This window comes from Centropristis striata, chromosome 1 (genome assembly GCF_030273125.1).
Source record: "Centropristis striata isolate RG_2023a ecotype Rhode Island chromosome 1, C.striata_1.0, whole genome shotgun sequence".
Taxonomy (NCBI): Eukaryota; Metazoa; Chordata; class Actinopteri; order Perciformes; family Serranidae; genus Centropristis; species Centropristis striata.
This window is the reverse complement of record NC_081517.1, coordinates 22,554,974-22,562,400: the sequence shown is the minus strand read 5'-3', so window position 1 is coordinate 22,562,400 and position 7,427 is coordinate 22,554,974. Positions and strand designations below refer to the sequence as shown.

Genomic DNA, 7,427 nt, shown 5'->3' with positions numbered 1-7,427 from the left:
CTTTTTCAGCTTTGTGAGGGCGTCTTCTCTTCTTTTTTTTTTTTCTTTTTTTCAACACAAACCACTGCGCACACAAAAATTGCATGGTAGGTAAAAAATGCTAAAGGAAATCTAGTTGTAGTCTTGTAAATAGTGACCCTACAAGATTCACAGTCTTTGTAGAATCTCAGTCTGAGACTAGGCTGGGACTAAAAACTCTTAACACTTGTCTTTAGATGTGAGCAGGTGTGAGCTGATAGTCTTGCAGGAGTCTTTCCAAATCTTTTCAAAGTCTTCTGGTGTATAGGTAGCATAAGATTGTTTGCCTGCCTTGCCTGACTGAACTCCCATGTACCGAACCATTGCCTGTGAATAGACTGATTACCTCCTGTATCTGCCTCCAGAGTGCTACCTTTGAGTTCTGTATCCGTGCTGTGTAACAGAGATTATACTTATTGACCTCAAGGTGGTGCTATCACAATCAACGTCTCTTATCTTTGTCTCCTGCTGTTGGACTTTTCTTAGTCAGGTGCAAATATGGTTTAACCCTAAAAAAATGTAACAAAAGGATTCTCAGTGGTTTACAGTAGTATCAGAAGTACTTAAAAACATACTAAAAGTTTACCAAATTTTGACTCCAAGAAAGGCCCCATTCCCAAAATGGCGAACACCAGATCTTTAAAATGACCATTACTCCTTTTAGTCAGGCGGCTTAGCTACATAAAGGACACGGGTTGGACAAAAGCACCACATTTTTTTTCACATGCTCTCCACCACCATAAGTAAAAAAAAAAAAAAAGAAGTACATTTTTGATGCGGGCCACTTCCTCAAGTTTGCAGATTGGAGATGGCAGCCATATAAAATCTATGAGAACCAATATATCTTCCAAGCCATGTAGTAGGCCAGTCTTGGTGTCAAAATAATCTTTTTCTGGGTCAAAACAGGTAAAACATCAGCTCCTTTCAAAACTGAAGTCACACAATGACTCTACAAGATAGAAGGCACAGAATCAAAGTATATTATACAACACAAGGATAAATACACATTCAAAGGTCTGAATATGATACACCCCGCATGTCTGCACATTAATAAATGCAGGACAAATCCATACACATGGAATGAACAGACAAATGATGCAGTAGCCTCCCTGCAAGCTTGTATACACATAGTATACAGCACAATCATCATAAGAGAGATAAATAAATAAACAGAAATTCATCTGCCACCGCAGGACATATTTATCTTAAATTTAAAGTATCCATATTAACTAAAATAATTGAACACATATTTGGTCCCTCATTAGCCGACCACTGTCGTCATCTGGGAAGATTGCTGGATTGTCCCAGTCCATGGCTGGGGGCCCTCTCCTTCCTCAGGCAGGCCACATTGTGGAGGACAGCACAAGCCACAGTAATGTCACACTGACCTAATTTGTGAAGGCACTGACAGCGTGCCTTCAGGAGGCCAAAGGTCATCTCAACTCTGGCCGTGGTCCTGATCCTGGCATGGTCCTGGTTGTAGGCCTGCTGTGCTTGCCTGCTTGAATGGTGTCAGGAGAAAAGGCTGGCAGGCAGACCTGTCTCCCAGCAACACACCAGACAATTCACCTGTCAGCACAAAATCTCATCATTACAAACTCATAAACAGAGTGACATTCTTGACACAGCCATGATGTAGAAAGTGGTTATTAATGGTTGTGTGGCTCACCTTGTGATAGGCACTGACAGATTTCAGAGGTCCCAAAGACTCTGGAGTCATGGACTGAGCATTGATCAGATAGTCAGCATAGCAGACCATCTGAAATCATAAGATGAGGACTATTAAACCAGTCAATGCACATCACAAGCAATGTACAGTGGTCATCAATTGACAATATCAAAAAGTTATGTTCACCTGAACATTAATGCTGTGAAAGGATTTCCTATTCACAAAATCCGCTTCACGGCACCTGAGGGGGATTTTATCCTGAGGTGTGTGCAGTCCAGTGCACCAGTGACATTGGGGAAACCTGTAACACAAAGTAATGAGTATCCTACTATGACTAGTAACAGTTGTTCTGTCATTTGTAGATTCTCTCACCTGCAATCCTATAGAACTCCTATTTGATGTCACAGAGTCTTCTGTGGCCAGGGAGGGAGATGAAGACATCTGACAATGCTTTGATAGCCAGACACACACTCCTTATTGTGCGGGAAATTGTGGCCTTGTTCAGCTGTTCTGCATCCCCCACTACAGGAAGTACAGGAAGTACAGGAAGCCTACACTTGCAAAAAAGCGCAAGGCCACACAAACCATCTGCTCCACACTCAATGCATGGCTCCATGCTGTGCGGTGTTTAATACTTGGACCAAGCAGTCTGCACAGATAACGGATGCCATCAGCAGAAAACCTGTACCTTCCATATAGATGGTCATCAGGGAAGGCCAGTGGGTCCAACCGGTCCCTGAAGACCCTCTCTCGCCTGAAGGCTCTCCTGAGCACAAGTGCTTCCTCATCCACCACATCTCGCAAGAATGGGCACGCCATCATTAGAGCAGAAAGGAACACAACACTTTGGCCCTTCTTATAGGCAATTGGCTCATTGAACTTTACGAGGGACACCTTTGCACCCTCACAAGCTGCAAATTCTTAGTTATCATGATACCTTTTTTTTAAAGTCATCATGACACCTACTACATTAAAGAATAGATTATTAAACTGTTCCCTCTACTCATTTTTTTTTATTGCCATAAGGTGTTTTGATATATCTGGGAAATTGCATTTCAGGGTACATTATGTGCCTTTCTACTAGCCTCTTTCAACTTCCAACCAATCATAGCACTGACAGATGGCAAATTCACAGTCTGTGTGCCTAGTGTCATCTCTATGGTAGCCCTAACTGTGCATACATTAGACAAATGGACAACACCAAAATTCCGTTTGACCTTTTAATTTTTTATTTAAGATGTGTCATCTTCTTGGAGCTGGGGGAGGAACGGAGAATAATTAATACATTTGTGTCACAGTCAGCATACAGTGTGCATTGAAGGCATAACTCACCTCTTGCTCAAGTTTTTTTTTTTATTTCAAGGTTCAATTTTCTAATTGTCCTCTTTTTTTATTTCCGACTCCAGTGCAAGGTTTTCCATCCTTTTTCTCTTGTACTGCATCTCTATATCAGCCAGTTGTATTTGGTGCCGGAGGTGGTTGGCTGATAGCTTGTGAGTTCTGTAAACACATGACAATTAGCACTACGGAAATTTTGTCCTTCCATTAATACTCACCATGTTGCCAGGCTGGCTTTCCCCCTGTACAGCATCTGGGTCCTGTTACAGAAAAGAGAGCTTGTGATTTTGTGTGAACTCCAAATGATGACTCCTCACTAGGGGTGTGACGAGATTAAACTCAACCATATTTCTCGTTGCGCTAAAAATCAGTCTCGCAAGATTTGTCATTTTGATATCCAAACTTCTATTTGTGACCTGTGGAGGCAGTAAAAGGAAAAAAAGAAGAGGAAGAGAATGAGGGGAAGCACAGTCCTACTAATAGGCTAACAGTTAGCTCTGTAGCAGTACAGTGTGTATGTGCTGCTGCTGCAGGAGGTGTTCACTTAGCGATCTCTGTTTGTTTACAACAAGCACCGGACACTCTGTGCACAGTTAATGATGTTGTTAATTCAAGATCGCTATGTTTGGGGGGGGGGGTATTTTTATTTGTGTTATTTTAACTTTTATAAATTTTAGTTTTAGTTTCAATTTGTGGAAGAAGAAGTTTATTAAAAGATCATGCTTACATCATGCATGTAAAGAGTTATAATGAAAAATTTCAAAATGCCTATGCAACTTGGTTAACTCTGTTTTAGTTTTCTTAAAATCTCGTCTCGTTCTTGTGAACCCAATATCGTGTTTCGTCTTGTCTCGTGAGCTAAGAGTATCGTCACACCCCTACTCCTCACCATTGTAGACTGAATAGTACTTTCACAGGCTTGACATGCCTTCTGGAATCCAAAGAGATGGTCTCCTCCTCCTCATCATCATCATCTGGGGCCGGTATTTCAAAACTTGTAATTCGGATCAGGATAATCCGGATAACGACATCCTCCTTTTCTCAGTCATGGATCAAGGTGATCCTGCTGACTTTATCTGAGTATTTCAAAACATTGGCAGAGTGGATCACCGTGACGTCCATGTGGGTGGATCTGGATTTCCAAATCTTGTCGTGTCTCCGACTCTGGGAACGAAACATGGCGGACTACCTGACGAAGGGAGGAACAGGGAGCACCACTTTTCACGTTTACCGTCATCTAATGTGTAGCGGTTTCAAGGCCATATGAACGCCAACCAACATATCATGCTAGCCAACTTCTTGAATTGTCACCTAATTAAAACCAGGCCGCAGCGATCTCTAATTGAGACGCGGCCGTGCTAACGTTAGCTAACTCGGCTTCATTGACTTGTGTGTTAAGCAGCTAGCGTGCTAGCGAGGTAGCTGCTTTGTTGATTAATTTTAGTCTATGGTTTAACTTATAAAGGAACTAATCGGACGTACATCATACCTTAACTCTTCAAACTAACACCAACTTGTTTAGAGTTTATTAGCGTTACATTATTGGCAACAGAGCAGATTTAAAAAAAAATCTGCTCCATGTGTACAGAGCAGGCTGCTGCAGTACTCAAACGTAACGTTACACGGTAAGAGTATTAAGTATACGGTTCATTCACAAGTGTCAGAATGTTCCAGTAATGCTAGTGATGATGTCATGCTTTGTGTACATAAAGATATACTCATACACCTTCTCTTTCTTCTTCTTTCAGAGTCACTCAGCCATGGACCTCTCAGCTATTAAGAACAACCGGGTCCCTATGAGTACTGGAAATCCTTGGAAACGCTTTAATTATATTGATCCATTCAATGTTTAAGTTATTGGATTCTGAATAAAGTGATTGAAACTGCTTGAAATTGTAATTGCATTACTTCCATGCTATATAGTTTGGTCAGTCAAATCAAATCAAATCAATTTTATTTATATAGCCCAAAATCACAAATCACAGATTTGCCTCAAAGGGCTTCACAGACTGTACATGGTACGACACCCTCTGTCCTTAGACCCTCACATCGGCCAGGGAAAAACTCCTTTAAAAAACCCTTTTAGCAGGGGAAAAAGAAGAAGAAACCTCAGGGAGAGCGACAGAGGAGGGATCCATCTCCCAGGACGGACAGACGTGCAATAGATGTCGTTGTACAGGGCAGGTCAACAGAGTAGAGTAGGGTAGATAGAGGTGGGGGGGGGGGGGGGGCAATAGAGAGAGAGAGAGAGAGAGAGAGAGAGAGAGAGAGAGGAGCAGGAGTTCTTTGGGGGTTGGGGGGGCACAGCAGCAGGTGATGATGCGCCACCATTGGCCAGTAGTGATGGTGAGTGTAGAGTGGACCAGGAGAGGAACATTCCCATCTGGGGCCGAACCAGATCCACAGCAGTGAGACCAGCAGGAGTGATGGAGCAGGACCACAGCTCCACACCCTGTGAAGAGAGAGCAGAGAAAAGTGCGAGTATTCTGGGAAAATAAAAGCTTGTGTCATGTATTATTGGGACAGAGAGAAAGAGGGCCCCGGTGTATCGTGTCCCCCGACACATTGGGCCTATAGCGGCATAACTAGGGGCTGGTCCAAGGCAGGCCTCGGCCAGCCCTAACTATAGGCTTTGTCAAAGAGGAAAGTTTTAAGTTTACTCTTGAATAAAGAGAGGGTGTCTGCCTCCCGTACTGAGACTGGGAGATGATTCCACAAGAGAGGAGCTTGATAACTGAAGGCTCTGGCTCCCAATCTAGTTTTAAGGACTTTAGGAACCACAACCACAGTAACATAGAATTTTGGGAACGTAGTACTCTAGAAGGGTAATATGGCATTATGAGGTCTTTAAGATATGATGGTGCCTGACCATTTAGAGCTTTGTAAGTAAGAAGAAGGATTTTGAACTCAATTCTGGATTTTACAGGGAGCCAGTGCAGCGAAGCTAGAACAGGAGAAATATGATCTCTTTTCTTGGTTCTTGTTAGTACACGAGCCGCAGCATTTTGGACTAACTGAAGAGTTTTAAGGGATTTATTGGAGCAGCCTGACAGTAAGGAATTACAGTAATCTAACCTTGAAGTAACAAAAGCATGAACTAATTTTTCTGCATCCTTTTGAGACAGGATGTGTCTAATTTTTGTAATATTACGTAGGTGAAAAAATGCAGTCCTTGAAGTTTGTTTTATATGGGAGTTAAATGACAGATCCTGATCAAAGATAACTCCGAGATTCCTTATGGTGGTATCGGAGGCCAGGGTAATGCCATCGATGCTAATTAAGTCTTTAGATAATGAGTTTCGGAGGTGTGCGGGTCCCAGTACAATCACTTCTGTTTTTTCCGAGTTTAACATTAGGAAGTTGTGGACCATCCAGGTTTTTATGTCTTTAAGGCATGCATTTAGTTTGGCTAGCTGATCAGTTTCACCTGGCTTGATTGATATATATAACTGAGTGTCATCAGCATAACAATGAAAGTTAATTGAATGTTTTCTAATTATATTACCTAGAGGGAGCATATAAAGGGTGAATAAAATTGGTCCAAGCACAGAACCCTGTGGAACACCGTGGTTAACATCAGTGCGCACGGAGGATTCATTATTCACATGAACAAACTGGAAACGGTCTGATAAGTACGATTTAAACCAGCCCAGTGCCGTTCCTCTAATGCCAATTACATGTTCCAGTCTCTGTAATAGGATACGATGGTCAATTGTATCAAATGCAGCACTCAGATCTAGTAAGACAAGGACTGAGACAAGTCCATTATCAGAAGAAATTAAAAGGTCATTTGTAATTTTTACAGTGACACAATAAGAAACATTTTTCATCCTAATTTGTCTCCCTTAAAAGAAGACTCTCACTAAACAATCAGTTTGTACACAAACACCTTACTGCATGTTTTAAAAATCATATTCAAGCTATTTCCAGACATTTTAAAAGTGCATTTTTAAGTTTCTGACAGAATTTGTCTTCAATAATCAGAAGCATAAAAAATAAACCTTGAAAATGCTTGGAAAGTGCTTCAATGTGCAGCATGATATATTTGTAGCAGTTTCAGAAAGTGGGGTCAAATATTTTACTATGCTTAAAATTTCTTCCAATTAGGCTACTTTAATTATTAAAAGTAAAATACTAACACTTGATTAAGTGTAATGAACATCTTGAGTAAAAATATCTAGGAGAAGTGGAGCTGAATGCAGAATGATCCTGAAATTTTGGTATCAAGTTGATCTAGATCTATTTCGACCTCACTCAGACCGTCACCACGGTCATTACCTTGAATGATGCCCTCATCTCCCTATCCTCGAGACCAAATATCAACAATGTCATGTGACTGACCTTATGCGGCGTAGCTCACCGCCCATATAAGCACCTCGTGAGCGCGCCGCGTCCTCTTTGC

General features: G+C 41.6%; 1 pseudogene; it reads right to left on the bottom strand.

Annotated features, from left to right (window-relative positions):
• Positions 1-1,451: 1,451 nt before the first annotated feature.
• On the bottom strand, positions 1,452-2,506 carry LOC131968269 (putative nuclease HARBI1; annotated as a pseudogene).
• Between the last annotated feature and the right edge of the window lie 4,921 nt (positions 2,507-7,427).